The sequence below is a fragment of the Silene latifolia genome, chromosome 9 (assembly GCF_048544455.1).
Source record: "Silene latifolia isolate original U9 population chromosome 9, ASM4854445v1, whole genome shotgun sequence".
Taxonomy (NCBI): domain Eukaryota; kingdom Viridiplantae; phylum Streptophyta; class Magnoliopsida; order Caryophyllales; family Caryophyllaceae; genus Silene; species Silene latifolia.
The window spans coordinates 69,620,300-69,634,129 of NC_133534.1; the positions used below are offsets into that span (position 1 = coordinate 69,620,300).

The following is a 13,830-nucleotide window of genomic DNA, read 5'->3' on the forward strand; positions in this document are numbered from 1 at the left end:
GAGCTTGGCATCAAGTTTGCGTATTCCTCCGTCCGCCACCCGCGAGTAACGGGCGGCAAAGTGAGGCGCCAATAAAACCATCCTCAACGGTTTGAAAAAGACGGTTGAAGATCTTAAGGGAAGGTGGGCCGATGAGCTACCCGGCGTCCTGTGGTCCCTTCGAACCACAGAGAAAGAAGCAACAGGATACACCCCCTTCCATCTAGTCTACGGCTCCGAAGCGGTCTTACCGATCGAAGCGACGGTGCCGACCTTCCGAACGGCCACTTTTGACCCCGGTGAAAACGAGGAAGGCCTTAGAGCTTCCCTCGACCTGGTCGAAGAAAGCCGAGACACGGCACGCCTCAACTTGGCCGTATATCAGAGCCGGATGAAGAGAGCCTACAACCGAAGAGTCCACAAAAGGGACTTAAAAGTAGGAGACCTAGTCCTAAGGAAGTCGGCCGCCACCAACAAAGGAAATATTCATGGCAAACCGACGGCCAACCGGGAAGGTCCTACAAAGTGATCGAAGAAATAAGGCCGGGTACATACCGGGCCGACAGACATGGGAGGTGTGCCTCGATGAGCCATTGGAACACCGATAACTTGAGAAAATACTTTGTATAGCGGCGGAGGTGTCCGAACACATTGTGGACACCCCAACGCACGATCATGACAAGCAAATGAATCACCAAAGTTCTCCATCAAAGTGTCTGTCCCCTCAACGATTTGCCATTAGACGGAAACTCGAAGGGAAGAAACGCTATCGATGCCGCAACCCCGATTACCTCGGCCAAAACCGAGAGCGACGGGGAACACGTCGGCCGATACGCTAAAAAGAAACGTATACTCAGTGCAATTGAGACGCCAATCTAGCGGTCAATATGCCACACGATTGCGATTGCTATCGAAGCCGCAACCCCGATTACCTCGGCCAAAACCGAGAGCGACGGGGAACACGTCGGCCGATACGCTAAAAAGAAACGTATACTCAGTGCAATTGAGACGCCAATCTAGCGGTCAATATGCCTACACGATTGCGATTGCTATCGGCCGCAACCCCGATTACCTCGGCCAAAACCGAGAGCGACGGGAACACGTCGGCCGATACGCTAAAAAGAAACGTATACTCGGTGCAATTGAGACGCCAATCTAGCGGTCAATATGCCTACACGATTGCGATTGCTATCGGCCGCAACCCCGATTACCTCGGCCAAAACCGAGAGCGACGGGAACACGTCGGCCGATACGCTAAAAAGAAACGTATACTCTGTGCAATTGAGACGCCAATCTAGCGGTCAATATGCCTACGATTGCGATTGCTATCGGCCGCAACCCCGATTACCTCGGCCAAAACCGAGAGCGACGGGGAACACGTCGGCCGATACGCTAAAAAGAAACGTATACTCTGTGCAATTGAGACGCCAATCTAGCGGTCAATATGCCTACACGATTGCGATTGCTATCGGCCGCAACCCCGATTACCTCGGCCAAAACCGAGAGCGACGGGGAACACGTCGGCCGATACGCTAAAAAGAAACGTATACTCTGTGCAATTGAGACGCCAATCTAGCGGTCAATATGCCTACACGATTGCGATTGCTATCGAAGCCGCAACCCCGATTACCTCGGCCGAAACCGAGAGCGACGGGGAACACGTCGGCCGATACGCTAAAAAGAAACGTATACACAAGTGTAATTGAGACGCCAATCTAGCGGTCAACATGTCTACACGGTTAAGACATACATTCAAATCGCCTCGATCAATGACACAAGAAGGCAAATAAAGGATCGTAATCGAGTCCGCCAAGCCGAGGACCAAAAAGATAAAACCTTGTTAAAATGACTGCAAGAAGAGTACAAACGACGGCCGTCCCCATAAGGATTGCCTAAACTCTACCTACCAGAGCTTTACAAAAAGCAAGGAAACAGAAAAACAAAAGGTACAGACTTGGAAATTGAAGCGCCAAAAGGATGGCAGGGAGAGAAGGCTCAATAATTGGCCCCGAACAGCTAAAGCTATCCGAGATGCCGGGTGAGTCCGGTGACGACCGCCCGTCTCCCTATGCTCGATGCTCCCCGCGTCGGTAGCCACAAAGCATCATCGGTGGCGGCTTTGTTGAAGGCGAGCACCTTCAAGCGACTTGACCTCTCATCCTCCTTCACTTTCGCATCATAAGCCGCCTTGGCCTCGCCTATCCGAGCCGCCTTCGCCGCCTCGGCCTTCTCCGTAGCCGCGGTCTCCTCGGCCTCGACCATTTCATCCAAAAGAGTATCAAATTTATCCCATGGAAAGGAGCCCTCGGGGACGAGTCTTCTTATCGCCTCCCTGGTCGCCTCCTCGGCCCGGTCCCCGGAATCGGACGCACATTTTAGGAAGGACCTCATCCTGGAGCATTTCAATATCCTTCTCTTTCTGAGCAAGGATAGCCTGCGTGCCCCCGAGCACCTCTCGCTTGCTTCGGAACCGATCCTCCCACTCGTCCCTCTTGGCAACCACGAGTCGTAGGCGCCCTTGTACTGTCCCGTTCCTCCATCATCTTGGCCGTGGCGCCATCAGCATCCTCAACTTTGGCCCTCTCGGCCCTCAGCAGCTTCTCGGCTTCCTCCGCACGCCCCTCGCAAAGACGGAGATCCGCTTAGCCTTCCGGCTTCCCCCCCGCAGCAAGAAGATCAAACTTGAGCTTTGCAATCGGCCGCCCAGTTGGGCCGTGGCCTTTCTTGCTCCATGATGAGGGAAGCGGCTTGACGGTTCCATCTCCCCAACTTCTTGTATATTTCCTCACCCTCCGCCACGAGTTCGGTAGGGGTAAGCTTACGGGGTGAGGAGTCCACGGTGACATTTCGGTCACCCACCTTCTCGCCGCCTTCTCAGTGCTTCCCTTTGCCGTTCGGTGAGGACGGCGCCCCGACGATGGAACCGCAAAAAAATCACGAGAGGGCATCCATGTCACCGTGCATTGCCACGTCAGAAAGCCTATCGTCAGGAACGCCCAACGAGCCGGCTAAATCCGAACCACAAGTTAAATCCGTACCAGTTCGAACCCTCTTAGCTGAAGGGCTGGTGGAAGCAGGCCCTTCCACGGCAACGGTGGAAGCAGACGGTGGATCTTTCCTCTTCTTCGGAGAAGGGGCCTTAGCAACGGTCACCTCTCCCTCAGAAATGTTGATCACCTCCACACGGTCCTTCGCGACCACGGGGGTCGGAGAGGAGTTGCCACCGATGCGGCCGCCGACTTGGACGCCGCCTTCTTTGATCTTCTCAAAGACGTTGCCGAGAACCCGTGCTTGAGCCGTCTCCGGATCAACGCCTTTGTCTGTCTTTCCATGACTTCGTTAGGAGACAGTCGGCGATCACGTGCTTTCACCGTAGGATGGCGGATGAGAACCTTTCCGTCCTTATCAAGCCCAAGCCTCTCCAAGTCCTTCTCTCGACGAGTCCCGACCAAATCGATCCGCAAAGAGCCAAACAAGAGTTATATGAAAGAAGTAATAAAGCTCCAAACAGGAGCATAACAAGTAAAGGTGGGCCTCACACCGACCCTACTCACCACGGCCGAGGGGGCGGTATGAGGCCGACGCGGCAGAGCATCTCGTCCCCGAAGAATAATCCGAGTCGGGGCAGCCATCCCTCCAAAGCATCAAATAGCCGCATTGCCCGCTTCTCATCCGCCGTAAGGGGGACAAAAGAAGCGTCCATCTTAACCTTGCTACCCCGGGAGACGTGTTTCTCATACTCTTCCCGGGTCTCACACCGCAAATGAACGGGGCCCTGGAAAGACCTCGGCAACGGGTAGTCCTCCGGCACCTGGACGTACACCCATCGCCCCAGCCAATCTTTGCAGGAAGTAAGTTTGTTTACGGAGACATATCCAGGCTCCGTCTGGACGCTGTACCACCCCACCTTTCGGGAGATCGACGGCCGAAGACTATGAAGTCGGCGGAATAGGTTGACCGTAGGGACCTCCCCTTTAAAAAGGCAGAGCCACACAAAGCCGATTATCGTCCTCATGGCCAACGGATGTAGTTGGGCCACGGCAAGGTTCATAGCTTTGATGATGGCCACAACATGCTCGTTTAAAGGAAACCGGAGCCCGTACTCCAAATGCTTAAGGTACACGCCGATATGGCCCGGGGGAGGGCAACAGACCACTCGACCCTCCTCCGGGATAACAATTTTATATCCCTCACCGAAGAAGAAATGATCTCCGAACAGGGTCCCTCCGGAACTACTAGCGAATTTATTCGTCCAAACACGGTCGAGGCGGTCGTGCGAGCCTCGCCATGACTCGAGGCAGTCATCCTCCCACCATCGACGGAGCCCCATCACCGTGATCAACATCAACATCATCCTCATCCTCCAACTCCCCCGGGAGGGGCAGGTCATCTACGGGAGAAGGAGGCCTAGGACCCCCTAACCTTAGCGGGATGGCCTCTAAAATCTCCTCCTCGTCAAGACGCGACGGGAACCCCGGCGCGGAAGTGCTAGCCCCGGCATCGAGTGAGACATGTTCACAACAAATTACTAGCAAAGAAAAGAAAAATTCGTTTGTTTACCTTCAAAGGAAAAAGTGCTAGCCGGATCAAAAACTCTGAAGATTGGAAGAAAAAGAAGCCCTTGATCTAGCAAGACGAAAATTTTGAAGAAAATTTGAGAAAATGAAATTAGTGACCAAAATCACGGAAAAACTGCCCTATTTATAGGGAAAAAGCCCACAATGAAGGGCCAATCAGAGCACAGCCCATGAAGCAACAGCCAATCAACGAGCAAACACGTGTCGAGCATGCAACCACGGAATGTCAATCATCGCAACAGTTAAACGTCAATCAATGCAACAGTGACCAAGCGTCTTCAACACGCCCGTTCACATCCCTTCAACTATTCATCTTCCTCAACAAATTCCTAGGTATCTGGTCTCCGCCGGCCACCTGATCAACCAAGCTAGGAAGCACGTCACGGGGCAATCAAAATCAACCTAAGCACTCTCGGCCTTGGTCACGGCGGCGTCATATTCTTTTCCACATCGAGTGCCCTTCACGCATCCATGTGGAGGGGGGATATGGTATACGGCACGGCCTAGGATATGGTATACGACACGGCCTAGCAAGAGCCACGCCGATGCACAAGAAGAAGCCGATGCAGAAAATTTCTAAAAATTACCTGTGCAGAATACATGCTCAACGTACATCGGAGCCCATACCACGGCATAGACTACGCTGGGGGCAAATTGATGGGGCATATTCTGCACCGCTGACCAAGTCAACACACTGAGCAAGGTCAAAGATATCCACAAAGAAGTCAACGACTTAGATAGCCTAGCCGATGCATCCCATCGCCCGCCACACCGGGTCTCGGCGCGACAACCTACCAAAGGGACACACATCCGCGTACTCATATCCAAGACCCCTCGGCGGCGAGTCAACATTGTCCGCCGGCCTGCCATAGGTCCCTCGGCCGAGGGGTAGATCAGTCTTTCCACCTGCTAGCCACTTGGCCACTTGGCCACTACGTGACAAAAGGTGAAAGTCTATAAATACTCCTCAACCTTCATTGAGGAAAGGATCTCACAATTATAACCTAAATACACTATTCATCTGGTAATATCTCCCTTATCTCTCTACAATATATACCTAGCCAAGTTACACAGCTTGATCCTTTAAGTTTACTGACTTGAGCGTCGGAGTGAGTACGCTTGGCACACAGCCAAGCCCTCAGTTCGTTCATTGTTGCAGGGGAGGCCGCGAGGGACGATAGAAGCAAGAAGGATTCAACTCAAGACATCATTCTACAAGCCACGGGTGGTAACTAATCACTGCTCTGGAATTATACCCGGAACAAGTCCATATTTGTAAAACTTTAGTCCAAAATTGTATAACTTTAGTCATATAATGTATAACTCTATGCATATGATGTATAACTCTAGGCATATAATGTATAACTCTAGGCATTTAATGTATAACTCTAGTCACAATATTTATAATTCTAGTCAAAAGATGTAAAACTCTAGTCACAATCTGTATAACTCTAGACATACAATGTATAACTCTAGGCATTTGATGTATAACTCTAGTCAAAAAAAAAAAATAACAAAAAAACAAAAAAAATAATATGAAAAATCTAAAACAAATCTAAAAATCTAAAAACTAGATCTAAATAAATAACAACATAATAAGTAAATAACAAAAAAAAAAAAAAAAAAAAAAAAAACCAACAACCCAACCCAACCCGAAATCTGAAATAAACCAAATAACAATAAAAAAAACCAAATAACAAAACCAAATTTAAATATCGTGTGTATAACTCTAATGCAAATAGTGTATAACTTTAATAGACAAGATGTATAACTTTAGTCCAAAAAATCAAATAACAACAACAACCAAATAAAAAAATAACAACCAAAAAATACCAACAATAATAAATAACATTAAAATACCAAATCAGAAAAAAAAAAAACTTTAGTCCAATTTTTGTATAACTTTAGTCTTTTTTTGTATAACTTTGGTCATAAAATGTATAACTTTGGTCATAAAATAATATTGGTCATAAGTTGTACACAATGACCACTGAAGTTGTACATATAAGTTTAAATAATATTGCAAAAAAAACCATGAAAAACCATCTGAACTTTTAAGATTAGAATTTAAAAATAACCAACAATAACAAGACGAGAGAGGGAGACGGTGTCATAATTAACAAAGAAAAACAACATATGAAATGTATAAATACCAACCACCAAGACCAAAAAAAAAAAACAAGATCTGTAATGTATAAAAAAATCTAAAAGAAAGGGGAGACGGCGGAAAGGACGACGACACAACAGCCACCTCTTACCACCACGACACCGCCACTCCACGACAACAACAACAGCAGCCACGACATACAAGAGGAGAGACGGCGGGAAGGAGGAGGGAATCTGAAAAAGTAAAAAATTTAAAAAAAAAAAATCAGATGGAGGACGGAAGTCGCGCTTCAGCGGTGGCGGCAATGGGGTTGGTGGTTGTGTTGTGGTAAATACGAGATCTTGTTTTTTTTTGGTGGTAAATACGAGATCTTGTTTTTGGTTGTGTTGTCGTGGTAAATAAGAGCAAAGACGAGATCTAAAAGGAGGACGGAGGTCGGCTTCTGTGGTGGTGGAAATGGAGGGTAGCTGCTGTGGTGGTGGAAATGACGGTTGCGGCAGAGAAGAGGAGAGACGGTTGTGGTGATGACAGCGACTGTTTTTGAGGTCGGGATTCGGCGGGTTGTTGTTGTTGTCGGTGTCGTTGTGGGTGGGTGTTGTGTGTGTGGTGGGGGGGGGGTGGGGGGCGGCAGACGAGAGAGGGAGGGAGGGAGGGAGGTGTTTGAATATGGTGAATGGTGGTGGAGTAAAGGAGGGAGGACGATGAAGTTATTTTTTTTTTTTTGTTTGGTTTTTTTTTTGTTGGTTTTTTTTTTGTTGATTTGGGTTTTTTTTTTTTTTGAGAGAATGAGAGAAAGATGAGAGAGAATGAGTGTATGAGAGAAGTGTGAATGAATGAATAATGAGGAAGTGAGTTGGGAGATTAGAATGGTGGAAGAGTTGTACAAAATTAGGTAGAGTTATACACAATTAGGGAATGAGATTAGGGAGGGGGAATTGTGACCCTTCAATGAGATGTAATCTTATCCCTTCATCCCTTCCATCCAAGGGCTCTTATAAGGACTTAGGGCCTTATATGGTATGAAGGCCTTATAAGAACCCTTCTCTCTATATATATATATATATATATATATATATATATATATATAGAGAGAGAGATTGGATTTGGTGATTTTGGTTCTTATGGTGAGTTGTGAGTTGGGGGAATCTCAACCACTAGATTATATTAGAGATGAGTGGCTAAGATCAAATCTTACATGTCATATAAAACCATTGTCATTTACACTTATTTTCTCTTTTTTCTAATGTTACTTTTTTTTTTATACTTTATTTTTTTTTCTCTTTTTTTTTACCTCGTGTTATTATGCGTTTTTTTACCACTTTGATTTTTGTTTTCTCTTATGTTTTTCTTTAATTTACTCATTATGTTACCTTTTTTTCTTTTTCTTTTTGTACCGGATTTTTTTTACTTGAAATTTTTTTTACTTGAAATTTTTTTACCTCGTGTTATTATGCTATTATTGTGCATTTTTTTACCTGGATTTTTTTTACGACTTTGATTTTTTTCTCTCTTTTTTTTTTTACCACATGTTATTGTCTTTGTTATTGTTATTCCTTTCGTTATTGTGATGTTATTCTCATTGTTACTTTGATTTTTTTACGACTTTGATTTTTTTCTTTTTTTTTTACCATATGTTATTGTGCTGTTATTGTTATTCCATTGTTATTGTGATGTTATTATTCAACTATCGTGAATTTTTTTACGACTTTGATTTTTTTCTTTTTTTTACCACGTGTTATTGTCTTTGTTATTCTACTGATATTCTGCTGTTATTGTGATGTTATTCCGGTGTCACTTTTGATTTTTTTACTACTTTGATTTTTTTACTCTTTTTTTACCGTATGTTATTGTGCTGTTATTCTGGTGTTATTGTGATGTTATTTTCCGGTGCCACTTTGATTTATTTTACGACTTTGATTTTTTTTTCTTTTTTTTTTACCACGTGTTATTGTGCTGTTATTCTGCTGTTATTGTGATGTTATTCCGGTGTCACTTTTGATTTTTTTTACTACTTTGATTTTTTTACTCTTTTTTTTACCGCATGTTATCAATACAACCATCCTGCCATCTGTCCAGAACAAAGCATGAGGAAATACTAGGAAACTGTTATGGCGTTCAAATTTCGACCAAGTTTAAGTCTTGTGCATCTCTAAATAATCTTTTAAACCAGATCCGTCACCAAACTCCCTCCATTATCATTCACCATACCTTCCTCCACTAACACCAGTAACGGACCACCAGACCAGCAACAACAATTCACCGAGAAGTCACCATTCACAACACCTAGAAACGAGTCCTCCTTCAATCTCGACACACCAGCAACAGCCCGACACAACCCACCATCAAGGCTCCATTTCTGTCACAATTGTCACCTGCAACTCTGAGTCAGACCTCCGACTTGTCTCAACCACGCTACTACCAAAAGAAAACCTGAGCAGAAGGCCGAGTACCAAGAGGAAAACAGAGCAGCCATTGCCACGGCGTCGTTTTACTCCGCCTCCAAAACCAGTGCGTGTCATGGATCTCAGCCGCAGACGATAATTAAAATCCAAAAAATATTACCACAAAAGACCAATTGAACCGCTAGCAAATCATCATCGACAACTTAATCAACCCCAACCCTAACCACGCCGGAACATCCCTCGACCGCTTCATCCGCCGCCATCGGGCCGCTCGACGACGGATTCCTTATAAAACTGAAAGTCACAAAACTACAGAATATTAAGCAATATTAAGACAAAAGACCTACTCGAACGATTTTGATTAAGAAAACATCAAATGACTATCGAGTAGCACTAGTACTGCAGCACATTTCGACAATTGTAAACTAATATAGCCAAACACAGATGAAGACTCTGCCATTTCCGAAAGCTTGAAACTTTTTAGCAGTATAACTGCATTACTTGAGAGTATTAACTGAAAAACAACTGAAACAACAAAAGAAAACGTCTTACTTCATCGAAATCGACACCACATTCAGTAGCAATCTCCCGAATAAAATCAGAAGAATTAACATCAAGCGCAACGATCAAATCTCTACCGGAATCAACAAAATCGAGCACAGCCGCCTGATTAATCGATCCTCCGAAACCTAAAAAACACAAAAAAATCAAAATGTTTCACACATAATGAATCAAATTCATGTAAAATTGATGAAAAAGATGGAGAGAAAGAGATTACGATCGACGGAGGGAGCGAAGATGATAAGACCGTCATACAAGTATTGTCCGTAACGTTTCAAAGCAAGGTTGGGATCATCAGAGAGCTTGAAATCGGGGGAATAACCGCGAGATGAAAGGGAATTGAAGTATATGTAATGACGAACGACTGATGGTGGTGAATTTAATTTTGGGTTTTTTTTCCTTTCGTGGGGATTGGATAGAGTAGTGAGGAGTCGGGGGTTTATTTGTTGGATCAATTAATGCCAGTCGTTGATCTTAACTTATTTAATGGTTTAGATTTTCCAAACTCACAACTCACCGTAAGAACCAAACTCACGAGATCCCGCCTCTATATATATATATATATATATATATATATATATATATATATTCTTGTTGTAGTAAATTTACTAGAGATTGACGGGATCTAGCTCTAATCGTAAATCTAGGAAAGAGCAAAATAAAGTGCTAAATTAATGCCAAAAATAGATTAAAGATTACAAATGGAGGATTATTATTTCCCCGATTTATGTGAAATGCATGTTCGAATCACGTAAAATACATTTATCTTTCTACTTTAAGTTATCCCTAGTCATTCATTAGTTATAGTCCTTTGGCAAAATAGTAAATATTAAGCAATGGCTAAATTAAGCCTCTGATAAAGGGTACGTCTGTAGAGGGTAACCAAAAATCGCCCACTGAAAAACTCGAGACAGTAAAATTAGTTGCAACATCGGCACCAATCAAGTGATACCCTGGCCAAGTAACTCGACTAAGTAGTATTAGATCCAGGACCAGTGTTGTTGTACTCAGCATAATACAATGTATCAAGGGAGAAATTCCCGGACCACTCACGTCAGCCGATTGGATTTACCACACTATCCATATAAGATTGCGTATATAACCGTCAATGAATATTGCTTCCATGGCCTCCCTAGATATGTTTTGACCGTATAATTGCTCGAGGCCAAATCATAAGTTGCAGCGATTATACAATTATGGATGGAAGTACCCGTATTTTGGTTTGGGTCGGTTCGACCTTGGGCTGTGATGGCATTAAATCGACTCTTTAGGGCTGCCTTGCATATCAAAACTATATATTAATTCCAGAAACCAAGGGACTTCAATGTAATTAAAGAAAGTTATACAAATTAATTATACTATATAGTTTTAAATCACTAGCACCGTGTGATGAACCCGATTAAGGGATCTCAATGCAAATATTATATTGTTTGGGTTAAAATTAAATTATATAGAAGCTTGGTAATTTTCCTAAACATTTGTAAGAGACTAAAATATGGTCAATTTCCTTAAAATAAAATAATTAATTAAGAAGGTCAATTTCCTTAAAATAAAATAATTAATTAGGATGGTTAATTTCAAGGAGATTAAAAGAAAGAAGATGCTTGGTAATTTTCCTAAATATTTATAGAATACTAGAAGATGGTCAATTTCCTTAAAATAAAATAATTAATTAGTATAAACATGCACACTTATGGTATTAATTATTATCATCATAAAATTATATATTAAATTTAAAATCTATGCAATTTTATTAAACTTTATAGTTTATTAGATGTACAAATATGTTAATTATTTAACATACAAAAATATAATATAAGTAGGTTATAAATAATTCAAGTTAGATTCCAGAATATATAATATTGTATAATTCTTTCGATTTGATTTAATGCATATATGTAATATATTTATAAATATATAATCCTCTTAAAATTGCATGCCTAAGTAGTAAAAGTAATCACTCATTTGAATAGCAAAAGTAACAATATTACCAGCGAGATTAGTGAAAGTGGTAGAAACAACAACGGGAGTAGTGAAATAATCAATATTAATGCGGCAATAGTGAAAGTAAAAATAATTACGTCGGGAGTCGGCAGTAGTGACAGTAACAATAATTACGGTGGGAGTAGTGAAAGTAACAATGATTACGGGCAAGTAGTGAAATGTTATTACTATTGTTTCATTAGTAAGAGTAAAATATTAATAACGGGAGTAGTGAATTTGTCTCAAAATTTATTTAATCGTAATTTTAGGATATGTCGTAGAAAAATAAAATATATTAATAATAAATTTATGGGTTATGCAACTTTAAATAATTTTATTTAATGAAAAAAAAAATTTAAGGGTAAGTAGAGGTAGCCCGGGCGAAGCCGGGCACCAATACTAGTATGTTCAATCTTGGAAAACAACAGCGGCGTTACCAAATATGAAATCAACAGTTCCAAAGATGTCACATTCTTTATAGAACTGTCTCATGGAATATGTATATAAGGTATCTTTTTTTTTTTTTTTTTTTTTTTTTTTTTTTTTTTTTTTGATTAGGTAAGAAAACTAGGTTGATCCTCTAGGGTAGGACCAACCTATCTCATCCTTTCGAATGAGGGAGGTAAGTTGAAGCCACCGCCTATCAAACCACCTCGAAAGAGTTGGACATGAATGTCCAATGAAGCCATGAAGTCGCAACCTTGTTGGCTTCACGAAAGCAATGTTTAATTATCACTTCATCGAAAAAATGAAGGTCTAATTTCACATCCTTGATAATACTAGAAATTTCCCACGGAATTTGCCAAGTACCTCGAATCGAGTTAATAACACATAAGTTATCACCCTCCACAATTAACTTTGAGATTCCTAAGTATTTAGCTGCTAAAATACCTTCTTTTAAAGCAAGTGCTTCCGCAACAAGGATACTATTGGATCCGCACTTTTTTGCTCCCAACAAAACGACTTTACCATTGTGATCTCTTAAAGAATATCCTAAAGCAGCTTTATTACCTTCTATTCTCGATCCGTCAAAATTTAGCTTTAGGAAACCGTTTGTAGGTTTTTCCCACCAAATCTCTTCCTTACTAGAATTGTTTCTAGCTGACTCTTCTACCTCGGGATTGTTGAGATCCTTAAATCTAGTCACATTCCAGGTCTTAGTGCTATTATTACATAAAGTAATAAGTTTCTTTGATACTTAAATTAACATTATTAAAGATAATATCATTTCTATGGAACCATGCATTCCACCAAATAAAGATAATCTTTATAAAGTTATCTTTTGAAATTAAATCCTTGAGATAATTAAGTTTCGTTACAAAACTTTGACTTATAATAGTATCATAATTTGACAAAAACTCGTTGAAAGTAATAATGTTCAGGTCTTGGATGACAGACCCAATCAAGGGACATTCGTAAAAAGAAATGATCTTTATTTTCAATAGGGTTGTTGCAGAGAACACAATGAGGTGGGACATCAATATGACTCTTGAGAAGTCTACTTTTCGTTGGAAGGCCGTCAACACAGGCTTTCCAAAGAAAAAATTTCAATTTAGGAGGAATATTCAATTTCCAAATCCACTGAAATTCACATTTGTCAAGAGCTTGATCGAACAAACCTTGCGCTAACCAAGTTGCTGTTTTGGTAGAGAAATTTCCATCTACGGACAACCCCCAAATTAGGGTATCTGGAATATCATTATGTGGCACTGGAATGTTAGTAATCTGATTAACAATATCGTTATTCACTAAACTGGATAATTTACAAACATCCCATTGCTTGTCTGAGGTTATGAAATCTTTAACCAAAAGATTAAGTTCACGGTTACTATCATCATCAACCATACTGGTTGTAAGTGGGTGTGAAAAAACTCAATTATCAGACCAAAACTTAATGTTGCTACCATTACCTACCTGCCATCTCAGTCCTTTTCTAAATAGAGTCCGAAGACTCATTAGTTTACGCCATTGCCAAGAAGAGGCTGAATTAGGCTTATGATCAAATAGTGAACAATTTCTCAAGTATTTTTTAGATACCACTTTGACCCATATACTTTCCTTATCCATAAGAATTTTCCATAAAAGTTTCATTTGAAGAGCTTTATTAGTCGCAGGAAGATTTAATTCCTAAACCACCAACCGACTTTGGTAAACAAACTTTATGCCAACCAACCAAATTAGGAGAACGCTGGGAAGGATTCTTATTCCAAAGAAAGTCTCT

General features: G+C 41.9%; 1 long non-coding RNA gene and 1 pseudogene across 2 annotated transcripts; both read right to left on the reverse strand.

Annotated features, from left to right (window-relative positions):
- Window positions 1-8,748: 8,748 nt before the first annotated feature.
- LOC141598147 (uncharacterized) lies at window positions 8,749-10,144 on the reverse strand. Of its 2 annotated transcripts, none has more exons than XR_012523272.1 (3): window positions 9,844-10,144; window positions 9,618-9,754; window positions 8,749-9,374 (listed from the first exon to the last, which is right to left on the reverse strand). It is a non-coding gene; the product is annotated as an uncharacterized LOC141598147 (long non-coding RNA). The 2 variants fall into 2 exon arrangements; XR_012523271.1 differs by having other exon boundaries at window positions 8,749-9,359; window positions 9,844-10,142.
- Window positions 10,145-10,466: 322 nt separating this feature from the next.
- Window positions 10,467-13,830, reverse strand: part of LOC141601176 (putative pectinesterase/pectinesterase inhibitor 41) — a 50,031-nt pseudogene continuing 46,667 nt past the window's right edge.